Below are 19,583 nucleotides of genomic sequence, written 5' to 3'. Positions count from 1 at the left end.
ATTTATTGCTTGGCTATCTATGTTGAAATCTGGGACCAGTGTTCCTTGTAACAGTAATCATTCCCAAGGTCCCAGACCTATTGCTACTTTGGGTTCCCTTGTCTTGAATAATAATAACTTTTCCCATTACAGCATAACAGGTACCAATGGACATCTGCAGCTTTTTCTGAAGAGAAGCAATATCAAAGTCACATGCCAAAGAATTGTCTTTGATATCAGATACTCGTTGCTCGAGTTCTTTGATTCGCTCAGGTATTTACTGTACCATATTCTCAATTTTAACTAATCACTGATGAAGGTGGTAGGTATATCCCCCAGAATTGTCTAAAAAAGCGGTTGCATTTGGTGCATCAAGACCATCAAGAACTGACTCCGCCTTACACTCTCTCTAGAATCGTCAGTCGCCATCTCAACCACCTGCTAATTTTGCAAACCCACATCTTTAGCCCTGGACTCCATCGAGAGACCCAGAGACACTGAAGACGGTGAGGTACCTGGGCAGACTGGCATTATTAGGTCATGAGAAAGTACAGCCAGAAATTTCCTTTGTACAGACTGTCCCATCGGATCATGGTTGTTACCAGGCAAGATTTCAAGCGAGTCTAGTGCTGGAGAGATCCTAGATGATGCTCCGCCTGCCGTCTGGACTACAGGTTGCTAATTGGTATCCTTGTAGATTGCTTAAAGACTTTTTGAGATTAAGGTGTAGTTCTTATGGGGATTGTCCACCCCTTCCACTTTATTCTTCTCCTCAAGTGCTTTTATTGCGGCCATTTGTACAGTCGCTGTACTACTTCCAGTACCCTCAGTCTCTGCGCATTGATGGAGGACTTTGAAGCTCTCACTTCCCTTAACTTCAAGGAACTGTCTGGGACCGCGGCATTCTTGACCCCAGCGTCTGTTTCGGTGGCAGCGAACTCCAGATAGACCTGGGGATATTTGATCCATTTAATTATTTGCAGCCCCATTTTGCTTCTGCATGCTTTTTCCTCCTATTGCCGCCAGAGTGCGTGAGTGGGCTGCTTTCCTCTCAGCCTTCTGAGCTAGTGATGAGGGGCTTGGGGCTGACATTCCTGTTCCTACTTCTGTTCCCCTCAGGACCATTTGCTGCATGTTTCACGAACAAGACCCCAGAACAATTTATTTATTATTCATTCGCCCCATGGGTGCTGCATAGGCACACTGTCGTCTAAATTATTGTATGTTTTTTTGGGGGGGGGGTTTCTTCCCCCTTCAATTATGAAAGCTGCTGCTCCACTGGTGTAAAAAAACAATAATCTCAGCAGGGCTTCAGATCTCAGGCAGAAGCTCTTCTTTCTCTATATATTCTTGTTGTACATTGATTCTAATATTCAAGGTGCAGGGATGCCACCTAAATACTAATTCTAGGGGCAATAAAGGGGGATATGAAATAGCCAATGGACTACCTACCATTAGGGTGTCTACACCCTCTAAGTGACCACCTTTTGTGGGAAGCCGCACTACCAAAGCCCTGATATGTTATGTTTTACCATTTGAATATGGTGGATTTTCAAAAGAGGTGTCCACATCACCTGCCACACCTTAGGGGTGGTATTGGCTAAATGTGGATACTACTCCTTATTTAACTAATTTTCCCACCTGTCCTTCACCAAATGTCTAGCAGGCCAAGGTGGTTGGCATCCCTCCCTGTTTGGGGAAGCCTGGGTTGCAATATTGCCTTTGAAGCCTCCTTCCCTGGGAGGGCGTTCCAGCCTGGAGAAGACGTGAAGCACCTTTCCCCAGGGCAGGTTTTTTTATGGCCTCTGAGAGTGCGGGCTTTTACCCCATGATGTCAGAAACATGTCTGGTGGTGGTTGGCAGGTTTTGAAGGGACCTTCTAAAAACTCTCATGTGTGCATTTATTATTGTATACAACACTGGCATCAGTGAGGATTTATTTAGAGAAGATCTTTAGTATCTAACTTCTCTGGGTACCCTGAAGCCATCATGGAGCTAGGAAACTCATAATGACATGCATCCAGTCCATGTATTCTCTATGGCTTCCCTCTGCATTTACAGTATTCAAGAATGGTTCAGATATTGCTGGGTCATATCTGCTCATGCAGATATGTCCACACATGGAATATAGTGCACACTGCCTTAGGGCTGTAAGGCCAGCAGTTAGGGTGACTTACCAAAATCTCATGCAGTGTATAAAGGCATGGCACACAGAGTTGTGTACCATGTCGAATCTTTAGTTTTATCTGAACCAAGACATGCAGCCTGGCAATTTCCATGGTTTTGCTGAAGGGTGTCTGGGCTGGCACAATTCATGCTGAAGCCCCTGTGGACCCTCTTGAGTAGCCATGCCCTAGGTACCAGGGGTACCATTTACTAAGGGTGGGCAGAATTGACGAAGTGCCACTTTGCAGAATGCTACGGAGTTGGCTAGAAACTCATTGGAATTCTGCTGTGCTCCGCCTCCTCCTGCCACCCACCCTGAGGCCACCACAGACTTACCTAGTCACACCAGTGCCTCCGTGCCCTGTCCTCCTTGCTGTCTCCTCCACCAACTTCAGGCTGGTCCAATTCCCCACGCAAAAAAAAACACCTATGCTCAACGTCACTCTTGGGAGGTCTGTGCATGTGTGCACATGCACAGTCCTCACAGGATTGAAGTAGAGCGTCTGGGGAGTCAGACGAGCCTGCAGTGGAAAGGACTGGAGACAGCCAGGAGAAGGAGGAAAGCCCTGGCAGGGCAACTGAAGCACCTGCGTGAGCGAGTAAGCCACAAAGTGGGGTGTGTGGCAGGGCAAACTCCGCTACACCACGGAGTAGAGGTTTTTTGCTAAACTCCCCTTTCCCAGACGGAGTACAGAGTTGGCAAAACTCTGCATTCTCCGCTGGCATAGCAGAGTATTGTGCCCGGGGTTACCATTTACTAGCGAATTACAGGAGTGACTCAAATTGTGCCAATAATAGTACAGTTTTGGGAAAGAGATCTTGCACTGGGAATCTGGTTTGTAGGGACCCAGTACACTCGTAGTTTGAAATCACATCAGGCATCAAGAAAAAAGTGGGGACTTACTATGTCAAAAGGTATACTACGCTACATGATACCCCAAACTAAAGAGGATGAAACTAACCTTTCCCTTGCAAGCCTTCATCATCTAAGTGTAAGAACCTGGAAAGGCCATCTGCATTAGCATGGTCAGTCCCAGGTCTGTGTTCAGTTTGGACGAAGAAATGAAAACTAAGCAGGTATGGTCTCAGATTCTCCGGAGACCAAACCACAGCAAAAGCTTCCGCCTGAATGTCACACCAATGCTGCTAGCTGGAGAGAAGCCTCCTACCTATGAAAGAAAAAAGCTGGTTTTGGCCATCATAATTGGTCTGGGATAGGACCACTCCCATCCCTTTTTCAGAGGCATCTCTCTGCACTATGAACTGATTGGCATAATCTGAAACCTTTAGAATGGGTGCTGAGCACACTTCTTCCTGTCAAAATCCATTTAACAGCTGACTGTCCAGTTAAACTTGAAATGCATTTTCCTGGACGTTAGTTCTGTGAGGGAGTCACAATTGACTCTTATCCCTGCACAGACCTACTGTAGTACCCAGAGCAAGCCAAGGAATGATCTGACTTGAGTCTGATAGGTTGGCGCTCCCTAATTCAGAATGGCCCGGATTTTGGGCTGTAGGGTTTGCACTTGGACTCCATCCACAGGGTGACCCAAGTATACAAACTTGCCCTGCCCTATCTGGCACTTGCTAACCTTGATAGGGAGGGCTGCACTCTGCAGAGCCTTTAGGACATTCTGAAGGTGGATCTGGTGATCCTGGTAGGTAAAGGTAAAGACAGCAATATCATCCATGTATGCTACGCTAAAGGATTCCAATCCGGTAAGCACTTTATGCACCAACTTCTGGAGGTGGCAGGAGCATTCTTCAATCCAAAGGGCATCACGGTAAACTAGAATTGCCCATCTGGGGTTAAAAATGCTAATTTCTCTTTTGCTTTAGGGGTCAATCCTATTTGCCAATAATCTGATGTGAGATAAAAAGTACTCATATATGTGGCTGCCCCAACCAGTCAATTAATTCATCAGCCATAGGAATTGAATGTGCATCAGTTTTTCAACTGCATTGAGACCCTTATATTCCACACAATACCTAATTTTTTTCCTTCCACCCTGGGAATGAGGCTTGGAGGCTAAAACAACTGGTCTGATCCAGGAGCTCTATAAGGGTTCAATGTCACCCAATTCTAACATCCTACTTCAGCCTTGGCGTTCTCCTTGTCATGGTCAGACTACCTGTTAACTTTATTTTTGACAGGGAGGCTGTCACCAGTTTCCACATAATCTGTACACCATTTTGCCAGTCCAGGGGTCGGAGAGAGGAGCGCAGTAAACTGATTTAAGAAAGACTTGCCTGCAATGAGTCTGCTTTTGGTCATTGAGGGTGCCTGACAAGACCAATCCTTCAACTGATCCATACTTAGGGTTGTGAGAGAGAAGATTTGGGAGAAGTTTACTTTCTGCTTCCTGGTCAATACCTGTGACCATGAGCATAGCCATTCCTGCCCTGTCATGATGGGGTTTCAGTTGGTTTACATGTATGACCCCGTTGGTGTTCCTACATTTGCCAAGGTCAACTAAATTGGCAGCCTCACCTTTCCTTTCAAGGATAGGGTAGGGCCCAGTCCATTTATCATGTAGGGTGTAGGTGCCACAGGCTCCAAAACCCACACCTTCTACTCTGGTTGGAACTCCACTGGTTTTTGTTGGTTTATTTTATGTACTCAGCCACCCTGGAACAAATGCCAAGTACATAGTCCACAATATCCTTCCTATGTTCTTTGAGAGGCCTCTCCTATCCTTCCTTTAGAAGATAGAGTGATTCCATTACAGGTTGTCCAAACACAAGCTCAAAGGGGCAATACCCTACTCCCTTCTGTGGCTCCTCTCTGTAAGAAAAAAGCAGGCATGGCAGTAAAACATTCCCTATCATTTCAAGGTGTCCACCATCCACCAATCAAACCTTTTAACAAACCCATTTGTCTGCAGATGATACGTGGTAGTGAGCCTATAGGTCACTACACACTCAGTCCACATGCACACATAAGGTTTGTACCTCTGTCTGATACTCCTTCCTTAGGAAACCCAACTTAGGTGAAGATACCAAGGAGGGCTTCACCACTGCAGGCGCATTGGTGGTCCTTAGGGGAATTGCCTCAGGATACCTGGTGGCATGATCGACTACCGCCAAAACAAATTGTTTGCATGATGCTGTTTAAGGGACAACGGCACCAGCAATGTAAATCCCAAACCCCTCAAAGCGAAACCCGGAAGTAGAATTAAGGGGGCCTTTAGGTGGATACTTGTTTTTCCACTATCTTGACAGGTGGTACAAAAGGGGGTGGTGATGGACGGAGCATCTGAACCAATCAAACACTCACACCCAGCCAATAGATCTGGGTTTAATCCATCACCATTCTTTAGCCCACTCTGCCACCCTAGTTCAGACATGGCCATATGCAAATCAGTCTGACCCTGTGCCTCATGGGAACAGTCCAGCCCGAACTGCCAAGCCATGATTTCCCTGGACCGGTATCAAGCTTCCTAGTACCGGTTTCTGGCATTTCAGCCGTCTTCAGCCAGGCTTGCTTGAATCCAGTGGCAAAGTGAGCAAGGGACTCACGTCTGAGAATACCCTGCCAACTTATGCCAAACAAAGTGGTACAAAAGGGTGTGGTGATGGACGGAGAATCTGAACCAATGAAACACTCACACCCAGTCAACAGATCTGGGTTTAATCCATCACCATTCTTTAGCCCACTCTGGCACCCCAGTTCAGACATGGCCATGTGCAAATCAGTCTGACCCTGTGCCTCATGGGAACAGTCCAGCCCGAACTGCCAAGCCATGCCTTACCTGGACCGGTATCAAGCTTCCTAGGACCAGTTTCTGGAATTTCAGCCGTCTTCAGCCAGGCTTGCTTGAATCCAGTGGCAAAGTGAGCAAGGGACTCTCGTCTGAGCATACCCTGCCAACTTATGGCAAACAAAGTGGTACAAAAGTGGGTGGTGATGGACGAAGCATCTGAACCAATCAAACACTCACACCCAGTCAACATATCTGGGTTTAATCCATCACCATTCTTTAGTCCACTCTGCCACCCCAGTTCAGACATGGCCATATGCAAATCAGTCTGACCCTGTGCCTCATGGGAACAGTCCAGCCCGAACTGCCAAGCCTTGCCTTCCCTGGACCGGTATCAAGCTTCCTAGGACCGGTTTCTGGCATTTCAGCCGTCTTCAGGCATCATCTTTTGTGTTTTGCTGTTCACCCTATGTGGGAAGGGTATGCCCAGACGTGGGTCCCATGCTCACTACGCCACTGGAGTCAAGCTATCCTGGCTGATGAAGGCTGATAGCCAGAAACCGGTCCTAGGATGCTTGATTCTGGTCCAGGGAAGACTTGGCTTGGCAGTTCGGTCTGGACTGTTCCCATGAGGCACAGGGTCAAGACTGATTCGCATATGGCCATGTCTGAACTGGGGTGGCTTGGTGAGCAAAATAACGATGGATTAAACCCAGATCTGTGACTGGGGGGTGAATGTTTTGCCATTGTGCAACATTCCGCCCATCATCTTGTGTGTTTTACTATCTTGACAGGTGGCACAGATGTTACAAAACTCCTTCACCTTCTGAGACATCCCTGGCCAGTAGAAGTGGTTCGTCAACCCACTCCAAATTGTGATCTAGCCGAGATGCCCAGCTATAGGAATTTCATGGTCCAATGTTAGGAGAAAATCTCTAAACTGCTGAGTCACTACCGCTCTCCTAGTGATAGCAGTTTTAGGGTCTCTGGCCTCAGTGTATAGGAGTCCCTCCTCCCATTAGGTCCTGTGGGACCCACTGACATTTCCCTTATCATGTTCAGCAGTGTCTTGCCTGAGGCTTTTCAAGTGTAGGTCAGGTTCTCTGACCCTGGCACAGATTTTCCCCAGAGGATCCCCTGGGCCCAAATCTTCTGCTGTGTGAGGCCCACACTCCTGGGTCCCAGTACCCTCTGGGGCTGACAGGTCTTCTACCTGAAGAGAGGGGACTTGATCTGGTGTCTGAATGGAAGCTGTCTTCCCAGACATCTTGCCTTTCCTCTTGGAAGGTTGGTCCATAATTTCAGGTTCCAAAACTTCTTTTTCACACTGGGTTCTATACTAGGCTCAGGTTTTCACACACACCCATTCTGGTATTTTCAGCATTGCTGCCTTGGTTTTCTTTTCTGCCAGAACCAATGCTGTGTACTCCAAATCATTGCTAGCAGACACTGTACAGGGATAGCAGAAGACTCCACTACCCTTTTAAGGCCACTAACCCCTCCCTAATCTAAGGCCGCCAAGGCCATTCGATGACCGTTAGCCGGAGTGTCCGTGTTGAGGACTGTATAGGTCTCTCTAAGCAGATATTGATCTGAGGACACTAGTTGCTCAATCACCATGGTGATACTGGCAACAGTGTCTCTCAGGGTTTCCACTCTAATTCCATTGATATTTGGCTCTTGTCTTTACCTCTCCAGGTTACTGGGCCAGACAGCCAGGGTAGCTACAACCACTCCTCCCTCTAAGACTAGAGTTGCCTCTGTGAGCACCTTGACATGATCAGGGCTCACCTATGACCCCGTCTCGAGACCCCCCTACTGAATTCACTGCAGGCATGCCAGAGGCATGTGGTGAAAAAAAGGTGAAAAGACACAAGTATCAAGCAAAGTATATTCAAGCTGCTGTCCTCCCGCAGCGCCAGGATACATTTGATACATTATTCATCTGGCATTCAAAGCATTCAAAGCACCCTATTCTATGACTTCAGCAGGTATTGAGCAGTCATGAAAATCATAAAATGTTAACAAAATGTTAACACTGTAATTACAACATTGTCTCTCCTTTCTAACTGTCACACTAAAATTGCAAAAGCAAATAAAAAAGACAGAAACATGGTTACATAATAAAGAGCAACAGTAATATGACTACAAAACAATGGCCCCTGATAGAAGACACTCATCAGCTTCCAAAATGTCCTGACAGTCTCTCCAGATGTCTTTAGGAATGGGACAGCAATAAGTCAAAAATGTTCTGAATCTTTTTTGTTCATCACAAAATGCTTTACCAAAATCCTGTACTTTGGAGGTGCCCGACTAATGCACTCACTGAAATTCATCTTGTCATGAGAAAAAGCTCAATCCCTACAGTTATAGTTTAGATGATCAAGCACTTTAGAAACCCCGCAAAGAGTGTACCATTCACATAAACATGAATATGTGTTCCTACCCTTATATTAGCTTCATTTACTAATACATTTAAAAATTACACAGAATCAGGAGGAGGTCAATTGAAAAATCCAGATTCATCTCCTCTACAGAAAGTCCATTTAGATTCAGGGTCAGATTTACTATGACTTTGCTTAGGGGTTACATCATTTTTGTTGCACAGCTCTAACACAAAATCTTTTTTGGCATTTACTAAGCCACCCAAAGTTGCTTTTTGTGAGTTTGCATGGTTTAGTAATACATAGTAACACAACAAAGTGCATATCGATTTGTAGCATTTCTTTGAGTTGGGCAGTGATTCAAACGGGCTGGTGTTGTCAGGAACTGAGTACCTGTACTTCTTCATTTGGACAGCGAGAAATCCTTCTCAGCAGACGTGCAATACTTTGAATTTGAGAGCACTGGCACTTTTCAGAAGTTATCAGGCACTATGTTTTAGGGTACCAGCACTTCTTTGTAGCTTTCCATTTTAAGCACTGTTTTTATACAGAAACGTACCCTTTCCATCACAAGAACAAACCTGCCCTTAGCACGGGCATCCTTGTACTTTGGTGCAAGCATGTCTGCACTAGCACTAAGCAGCACACAGTGCGGAGCACAAGGAGAGCGTAGAAATGTTCCATCTCTTTTTAAATATAGAGCATTTCTGCTCTCTCACTTTCATGCAACAAGAAACAGCAAGTTCACATGCTAAATCTCTTTGTGTTAAATATGAATAAATATGCCCCTCGATCTGTACTGAATTTAAGAATAGCCTGCATGCTGAGATAGCTTTTTGTCAATCATTCTGACAATCAAGCAGGATTTGTATTGCGCTGCTAATCACCCATGAGGGTATCCAGGCACTGGGGATTGTGCTGCTTAAGTGGAATCAGTGGAAAAGTAAAGTTTTGAGTTCCTTTCTGAATTCTTGCAAATGAATTGGTATCTCTAGTAGATGACAAGCCAGTGGAGTTTACGGAGCTGAGAGGTAATGTGAGTCCATTTGGGGAGGTCGATGATGAGCCTGGCTGCTGAGTTCTGTATTGTCTGTAGCTTTTGCTGTAGGTTTGTGATGATTTCTGCATAAAGAGTTTTGTTGTAGTCCAGGAGTCTGGTGATGAGGGCTTAGGTATTGGTTTGTCTGGTGCTGAATGGGGGATATTTAAAGATTTCCCAGAGCATGTGAAGCATGAGGCAGCAGGCTTAGAACACTTTGCTAAACTGGTTTTAAATGGTGAGTTATCTGTCCAGAATGATACTGAGGTTCCTGGCGTGGTCTGTTGGAGTGGGTGAGGGTCCCAGTTCCACAGGCTACCAGGAGTTTGTTCACCAGTGAGATGTAATTTCCGAAGATTACTACCTCGATTTTATCAGGGTTAAGTTCAAGGCAGTTATCTTGCATCCAGTGGGTGTTGTTGGTCATGCAGAGAATGAAGTTGGCCATCATTGTAGATAGGTCTGCAGATAGAGAGAGAATAAACTGGGTGTCGTCTGCATATGATATGATGTCGATTCCGTTGGTTCCGATTATGTTGGCTAAAGGGGTCATGTTGGTGTTGAATAGGGTAGTTCTGAGGAACAGCCCTTGTGAGACACCACATATGATGTTCTTGGGAGCCGAGGTGTAAGGTGTAAAGTGGACTCTATGGGTTCGTCAGGTGAGGAATGATGCAATCCATTTGAGGGTGTCCTCTTGGATAGAATGTAATGCATCCTTAATGAATCATCAAAAATGTTGATTTAATTTCTTGACTTTATGACCTTATAATGAGTAACTCAGTGTGGGAGATGTTAATTTCACACCCCAGAATTAACAATACTGAAGTCCTGTTAATTCAGATGGTACAAAATTAGCAGGAATATGAAGTGAACCCAGAAAATCCTCTGAGGAATCACTAATTTCAGGACGGATTTCCTGGTATTTCCTCCATCTCCTCCAGAGTATCATCTGGGAACTGGAGCTATTTTCAACAGTTGAAATTCTTGTGGTCTATGGTCTTTCTGTGGACCTTTTATTTCCTGAAGGGAACAGTAATTCTGTTAGCAGTCACACCGGCTTTCCAGGGGCACTCTTAATGAAACTCTTAATGTGCCTAAAGACATCAATCTACTGCTCTAGGAATGTAAGAATTTATGTTAGATTCCCTCTCACCTTTGGCTGCTTCTGGTGCACTTGTTGTTTTATCACATTTTAAACGTAGTGGTTTAAATAAGGTTTGAATAATCAAATTGTGAAATGCTGACAGGTATGTTTCTTTTTATGGTTGCATCATTTTTATTCCAAATGCACTTGGAGGTCTGCTGATTGCTTATTACTATATAGCGTATTTAATAACCGTATGCTCCTTGAGTAGTTTCAGCACAATTTGCCTTTGGATAAAATATAAATAATATTAATATTGTTATAATTTTCAAAGGACTAACAATCACAGAAATAAATAGTGATTTAATTTCACATTTAAAAGTGTCCATTAATTCGCATTGCCCTTCATTGTACGCAAACAACTAAATTAACATTCAAAGAACATTTCATAGACTCTAAAAACGATAATTAAAGCACTTTCTGAAAACAGGTGTTTCCACAATATAACTCATTATAATGTCCCCATGTTAAAATGTATGTGGCATACTTTATGTGATGACACACACGAGAATCTGTTGTTGATTCAACTAGACAATCAAAACCAAATTGTGATCATTGTTTTGCCTCCAAAAACACCCCATAATGTTTTGCTTTTGTCAAAACTGCAAAACAACGGAATTGTTTTATTTATTTAAACGAAGCAACTATCCATAAAAACCGATTTCCGTGAGAAGTTTGACTTTGTGCATAGGTACATATTAATATATAATACATTAATAGGACAGTGTCATTGTAAATGTACTCTACGGTCTTCCTTATTGAATTTCAGAAATGTGCAGTTGTCATTTCAGTAAAATTCTCGTGAAGTGGGGTCGCATTTTTTTTATAAAGCATAATATACTATTCTTGTTTTAAGGCTATGTTTCCAAGTTTTTCAAATTTGTTTTACTAACCTGCCAATTTAAAACAACACACCCATGTAAAAATAGTATGTATTCTTACATTTTCATCTTGATATTTAAAAGTAGTTCATATTATGAATGTTGATGCTCATAAACGAATTTTGATATAAAGAAGAAAGTATAACATTGCAGAAATTAAATGTAATTTTTAAAATGTATTTACCAAATTAAATTATGTTCGATAATATAATATTATTTAATGTGACGGTGATAGAATGATGTGCAAGTGAAAAAATGGAAACATGGCAAATAAAATTAACGTTGTTTACTTATTCTATAACGTTCTTAATGAATTCTTCGTAAAATGTTTGTGCTTGTATCTGCTCCAAATAAACACAGATTAGCCCACAAGACATCTCATCACATTATATCAGAATGAGTATCACAAAGAAATAATGAGGATTAGAAAGTGCATTTCATGTTTATGTTGTCATATATATCATCCATAATAATCTATTATTATGAACCAAATGTTTCTGGCAACTGTCGCCATCTGCTATACATTCACGGAAGGTAGGCAGAATGAATATGGTAATCAGTTGGAGTGGATAACATATCTCCTTTCGATTTCTTCCTCAGCACACCACAAACCTGACAGAAACGGTAGAAATACTTCTGCCAGTACCACATTTACTTCAGACCTTAAGCAAGCAGGGTGAAGGTTTGTTCTGCTCAGTGGTCTCTCCCATCTTCCCTTGCAACGCTCAGACTTGCAGAGTGGCTGGGGGCTGCCATTATCATGAAATCATTTCACAGGCATCCGTGAAATATTTCCCTATTTAATTGTTCTCTGTAAATTATGTGATTTTATACCACTGTATTTTGTGTAATTAAATATGCAAAAGGTTACAGTGATCATTCAGTTGGGCTTTCAATATTATGAAAACGATTGATTTGAAACAAAAAAAAAAAGCCACTGAAATTCATCAAGAACAGTATACTGAGCTAACTCAACCCAATCAATCAATTATGGGCTTGTAAAGTGCGGCTACTCACCCGTGCGGGTCTCAAGGGGCAGGATGGGGGGGGCTGCTGGTAAGACTTGGTGGAGGATCATTCAAAAAGCCAGATCTTGAAGTACTCTCTGAATTGGGTCAGTGATGCTGATTGACTGAGGTACAGGGGCAGGGTGTTCCATGTCTAAGAGAAGAGGTAGTAGAATGATCTTCCTCTGGTTCTGGTCTTGTAGATCCTGGGGATGGAGGCAAGGGCACGTTGGGAGGATCAGAGTTGTCTGATGGGCCCGTGGAATGTGAGGCAGTGGTTTAGGTGTGCTGGTCCTTCGTTGTGTAGCACTTTGTAGGCATGAAAAGTGACTCTCTTGTTGACTAGGAGCAAATAGAGTTGTAAAGGTGTTGAATGATTTGGCTTTATTAGTCCCCTTCTCAGTCAGGAACCTTGCTCTTGACCATAGAATGACAGCAACTGCAGTAAGTGATCATTATCCACTCGCTTTAGCACCAACATTGCTAACATGGGCGCAATAGGCCTAATGGTGTCCAGATTAAGTGGGTGGGGTAGATCCTTCAGCCATGTTTCAGAAGCTGTTAATTACTAATGAAGCAGAGATTAAATATTGCCTGGGTGATAAAGTAGATAATATGTTCCTTGTTGATGCGTTTGAAGCTATGACTATATCACTTAATGCTTCTCAGACCCCAACCCCAGAGCTTAATTTGTAATAAAGTAAGTGCAAGGGCTCTCGCCAGATGGCCACTGCAGCTTGCACCACACATTCCCCTGCTATTCTGCCAATAATAGTAATAACACAACTACTAGTCATCGCACTCCTACGAGTGTGACAATTCGGACTATTTCAGGCACCTAGAGCTATAAGAATGCCCTGGGCTGCAGGTAATAGTCATTTTAATGCATATTGAATAAATGATTACCTGTTGTTGTGGTAGTTTTTATATTAGCCAGACACCTCCACCTTGCGGCAGACTGTCTCAAGCGCCAGTGTAGGAAATTAAGTGCCGGTGTTGAGCACCGGAAAACACTAGATCAAATTAAGCACTGCTCAGCCCCTAATGAAGCATGGCTGGTTTGATCACTCATGCACTCAAACTGCTAAACTGCTATGGATAGCACAGCACAGCTCTCCAACAGACTGTACTGTCATTAGGTTACTTAGAAAGGACTACAACTTGGCTTTAGCTAATAGAAGAAGGTACTGTTGGAAGATGTTTGGGCTAATCTGGCCCAGCTAGCCAAGACCAATGATGCCACTTTGTTCTGAAACACTGTTAATGCCCCCTTCTTGAAAGATGACACTGCCTTTATAAGTAATGCATAAAGCTTTGAAGTTGATACGGATTCTGACTGGAAGCCAAGACAGATTTTGAAGGTGCCTTCCTACTGATTGGAACTCAGGGATCCATAACAGAAGCCTTGCAGCAACATTCTGAATCATTTGAAGCTTTTATAGCTGCTTCTCGGGCATGCTATAAGAGAGGCAGTTGCATTAATCCAGGTTGGAAAGAACTAAAGATGTTCATAAAAATGTTCTGCAATCTGCAGGAATAAAATGCAGATTTTTCTTCAACACTTTAAGTAGATGAAAGCTGGATGAGGAAACGGCATTGACTTGAGCCTCGGTTTCGTATTGATGATCACTCCCGAATTCTTTGCTTAGGGAGCAAGAGTTGATACTACCACCAAAGTTTCCAGCTACCATATATGCGACCAGTTGGGGGAAAAGTTGCCAAAGATGACTATCTCCTTTTTTCCTGAGTTCAGTGTGAACTCATCCAGGAGCTGACTGCCAACATACAGTCCCTACAATTATTGGCCGAAGGCAGACTGTTTTTATGAACGGACAAGACAATTTGAGTGTTGTCCCCACAAGATGTTAGTGCCAAACCAAAGGATCTGATTAGTGCTGCTAATTCTGATACATAAATGTTAAAAAGAGTAGGACTCATTGAAGAACCCTGTGGAACCCGACTGGGAAGAGCAAAGGAGGGAAATTCGTATTCAAGTCAAGTCAAAATTACTTTATTCAGTTCCAAGGACCATAAAAGTTTGACAAATATAGATTACATTTAAAAATTTTCATGGGGTATTTATGCAACAGCATAGATAAAATCAATAAAAACAAGCAATTTGTAACATTCAAACAATTAAAAAAAGAGGGACATGATCCCTACTACCAGATACCTGATGCAACTTACTATATTGTCAATCATAAAATTTCATAGGTATTAAAAATTGTTATTTAAAACGTTACAACAGTCCTGTTCATCTTTTGTGACTCATAGCATTCTCTGATGGCCATTGCAACTTTGATGAAATTAGAAACTTGTAATTTCATTCTTCCCACTTGATACCTTCCTCTGCCCCCTCCTCTCCATTGTTAAATAGAATGTTCCTATTGTGTGGTTCTGAAGGCTACCTTAGAATGTTGCACCTCTAGTCTGTGACAGGAGTGGAGCAGTGGAGAAGGTGAATAAAGCTTACCTGAACCCATCTGGAGTCTGTACTTCTCCTACATGGTACCATCTTTGTAACACAATTGCAATACAAATAACAAAACATTGAATCCTTCAATATAGGCACAAGGCCGAATTTCCCTCAATAGTGGGGCTAAAAATGTTTCCCTCAGCTCTTTATAAAGGGGGCAGAACAACATAAAGTGCAAAGTGCTCTGAGCAGTCATATTATCACACGGGCAAGGCGTGAGTTTGTCCACCCATCCTGATTGTTTCAGGAATGCCACTAAAAAGTGAAAGGTGCTTATACCTAGTCTAGTTAAGTGAGATTGTGTCTTTGCATTGGTGGTTAAAGTAAAGTATAATTGCTGTTGAAGGAGGGAACAAATGCGAGAGATCTGTCACTTCCTTTTTGTGAGCGGCGCAGGTTTTCCCCAGAAAAGTACGCCTATTTTATGATGACTTTCACATTTGTATCAATACTAGCAGGGTTGTCATAGCAATTCCCCAGGCCTATCTCAAGGAATTTGTCTCTCACAAATCGTAGCCAAGGAATCGACTGTGTGCTATCAAGGTTAATGTAATCCTTAATGACATCCCTTGAGAAAGTTAATTCCTCAGACAGCCACATTGTTGCCCATAGGAGCAGATAAGCTATACCTACTCAATCCTATAAGAATTCCAGCCGTGGCTTACGGTGACAAAAGAATGTAGGGGCGTTGTTTGGGGTCATCAATTGTCTTTTTACAAATGTATTTTACAGGACCTGTAGATGGCGACTTTTGTGATAACTCCAAACTCCTGCCCCATAGGATGCGACAGATACACATTTGGTGTTGTAAAGGGTAACCAGCTCTGTCACCATCTTGTGACCTAACTTACAGGTAAAGAAGAATAACCCCTCCACAACACGGTTTGAATGTTGCCCCCTTGCAATAACAAGAGGATACAAAGTCATAGTATTATAAAAATGTTCCCTAAGTATGTAAAATTGATCAACTTGTAAATAGACGTACCCCTTACGACAAAGTTTCTAGTTTTAGTCAATTTAGGGCAGCACACCATAGTGTACAATTTAATAAAATTGCAATTTTAATACAGTGCCAATATAAAATCTGCAAAAGCATTAAGTGAATTTTGAAGGCTATTCACCATCAGCGCCATTAGCATAGTGTTCTCCGCATACAATAGTAGCAGTACCAGGTTGCCTCCAATCCAAGGGAAAATACATTTCCTTCTCTAGTAAAAAGGCCTCTAGGCCATTTGTATAAATTAAAAAGAGAAATGGAACTAAAATACAACCCTGCCGTACACCCTCTATGGAGACGATAGGCCTAGTCTTTTACTCTTTTCCCTCAGGGGGCCATATCTTATTGCAAATGTGATGAATGCATGAAGCCTATGCAGAAGGGAGATACATGCTTTCGCCATACCCATTTTCCCCATCAGTACCCACAATTTAACCGGACTTACAGTATCAAAAGCACTCGACAAGTCCATAAAGGTCAAGTGGATAGAACCCCTCCTGGCCTTCAAGTACTTGCCCATAATAACGGACAAGTTAAGGCACTGCTCTGTGGTACCCATCCCACTCCTAAAGCCATATTGTGTTTTTGACATGAGCCCTATGTTGATTGCCCTGCTCTCTAGTCATGCAAGGACAACCTTCTCCAATACCTTTGCCATAGCATCAATAAGGAAAATGTACCTGCAACAGGAGGTGTCACTCCTATTGCCCTTTTCAAACACCGGAACAACAATGGCCTCCTTCCAGGTTGTTGGGATGGGACCAATCACCATTGCTTTAAAGACATTGGTGAGTAGGGTTACCCAAAGATTGCTATTGCTTTTAAATAGATCTAGTGGGATCGAGTCAGGGCCTGGGGCTTTCAAACTGATTCCCTTTGATAAAGCCTCCTCAACCTCGGCTACAGAGAGCACTGCACTCAATTGGGAGGCCAAGGTTAAGCGTAAGGGTGGACCCCCACTTTGCTCCTCTAACATAGTTTGGGTTAAATATGGCTGAGAAATGGGATTACCAAGCATCCCCCAAAATCAATGAATTCACATGCCTAACCTTGTCCGTAAAAAAAGGGGCGATTAATGATGTCGCAAAAACTTTTAGTGTCTTTGAGGGCACATGCTCTCTCCAGATCTTCCCAAGCTAATCTCATCAGTTCCTCTTTCCTTTGGTTAATAGTACTTTTATATACCTGCTCTAGCACTTTTATTTTGGGTTCTATAATGAGGGCAAGCATGAAGGACCATTTTAAAGTTCTTTTGGGGTCTAGAACACTCTGTTTTGAAGTACTGTATCTCCTGGGGTTCCCTTCTCAGAACAGGTCTGGTTAGTCTTTCAGCTACATCTGCACAAATCAGTTCAAAATCACGAACAAACTTGTCAGGGCTAGAATCATGTTGGAGGTATCTCATAATAGGGTGTAGATTGCTGCAACAGTTTTTATTCAAAATGGGTAGGATTTCTTATTTCCCAGTTTAATTTTACCCCTTTATTGGGATTATAGTAGATGAGGCGGCCATCTCCTTTCCCTGCCTGGGCTATTACACTGAGAGAGGCGGTGAGGGTGTGGTCACTGGTGTTATTTGGTTCCACCTCAAGGTCGCCAACAAACAACAAAAACTTCCTTGCGATGAACATAAAATCGATTAAACTTTCCCTGTCTCCTCCAACATAAGTAGGTCACTGTGTTAAGGGACTGCTTGCCAAGTTATTAATAAGGCCTAAGTCATTTTCGATGATAATGGAGTTTAAGGATTCACCCTATGGTGTATGGATGAACTGCGGCTGGGGCTGAACATCATTTTTGTGCCCTTCTGACTTCTGTGCCACTCGTTTTTCCCTTGTTTTTGTGCCCCTTTTGCCTTCTGTTCCACTCGTTTTTTGTGCCCTTCCGCCCTGTGTTCAACTTGTTTTTTTGTGCCCTTCTGCCCCTGTGCCACTCGTTTTCCCCATGTTTTTGTGCCCCTTTTGCCTTCTGTTCCACTCGTTTTTTGCGCCCTTCTGCCCCTTTTTTCGTCTGTTACATTTGTTGTCCCTCACCGCCCTCGCCGCTGCGTCCCCTGCCTCCCCACCCCCCTTACAGCTCACTGCCCATTCGCTGACCCCGCCTCCCAGCTGCTCCTCCCTCCCACCTCCCCATTTATGCAGGCCTCTGCGTGGACGCTCATAAGACAAGCTCGTCCACGCCCGTCCGCGCCTTGACAGCGCCCAGCACCAAAACTCCTGGCCCCCACACCCGCCAGGATGACTGCCGCCACTACGACGGCAGCACTCTGCATGCTCTCAACTCCGGACGGAGCCACACCTGCTTCAAGGCCGCCCCAAAACACACACACGGCCCCATCACCTGCCGGAACTGCAGCTACAACAGCCTCAGAGCCGACGTACCACCCGCCAAGGAAGACACCAACCACCTCCGATGCATACTACTGAACACCCGCTCTGCACGCAACCATGCCATCGAGCTCTGGGACATGCTCGACACAACATCCCCAGATGTTGCCTGCCTGACAGAGACCTGGGTTAACGACTCCTCCGCACCCAACATCGCCATAGCCATCCCAGACGGCTACAAGATCACCCGCAGAGACCGCCCCAACGGAGTCGGAGGAGGAATCGCCATTATCAACATGAACAGCATCAGGGTCTCCTAGCACCGACGATGCACTCAGCACCACCAAACACATGCATTTCTAGATCCACACAGACCCTAACTCCACCCTCAGAAGCACCCTCGTCTACCGACCCTGGACTCCATCGCCAACTTGATCAGCAAGCACGCCCTGACCTCCACTGACTAGATCCTCATTGGAGACCTGAACTTTCACCTTTAGAACAACAGCGACAACAACTCCACAACCCTGATCGATAACCTTGCCAACCTCGGACTGAAGCAACTCGTCACAACGCCCACCCACTCCGCCGGCCACACGCTCGACCCCATCTTCTCCTCAAGCCCACACGTCTCCGTCAGCCACACCACCGAACTCCTCTGGACCAACCACCGTTGTATCCACTTCGTCTTCCAGAAGCCCACCACACACCACCGCATCCAACAGATCCCCTGCTCCTGCTGGAGCAAAATCACCAAAGACCAATTACATGCAAACCTCGTTCTCAGCCCACCCACTGGACCCTCCAACACCGATTACGCTGCCCACTGCCTCAGACGCTGGATTGAGGACTGCGCCAACACCCTTGTCCACTGAAGAAACCCCCCACAGAGATACCAGCAAGAGGGCCAGTTGGTTCACCCCAGAACTCCTAGCCTCCAAGCAAGCCTGCAAGAAACTAGAGAAGAAATGGCACAGTGAACAAACTCCGGACAGCCACGTAGCACACAAGGACGCCATCCGCAACCACCACCACATCATCAGGGCGGCCAAGAGGACCTCCTTCAAAGACAGCCTCGACAACAATGCACACAATAGCAAGGAGCTCTTCAACATCGTGAAGGAACTCACCAACCCCAGCTCTTAACACCAACGACATCCCGCCATCACAAGCCCTATGCGACTCCCTATGCGACTCCCTCGCCACCTTCTTCTACCGCAAGATAGCAGACATCAACCACAGCTTCAACACCCAGACAGCCCCAACAGGCAGCAACACAACAGACCTTCCGCACACCATCGACCACAACCCCCTGCTAGCCTGGGCCAGCGTGAGCATCGATGACACCATCAAGACCATGCGCACAATCCACTCCGTCAGACCCATTCCTGCACCACGTCTTCAACAGAGCAAGCAGCTCCATCACACCCCATCTGTGCAACGTCATCAATGCCAAGATCAATGTCCTACTCAAAAACC

Source organism: Lissotriton helveticus, chromosome 3_1 (assembly GCF_964261635.1).
Source record: "Lissotriton helveticus chromosome 3_1, aLisHel1.1, whole genome shotgun sequence".
Classification (NCBI taxonomy): Eukaryota; Metazoa; Chordata; class Amphibia; order Caudata; family Salamandridae; genus Lissotriton; species Lissotriton helveticus.
The sequence above is the reverse complement of the archived record's forward strand: the minus strand, read 5'-3'. Positions refer to the sequence as shown.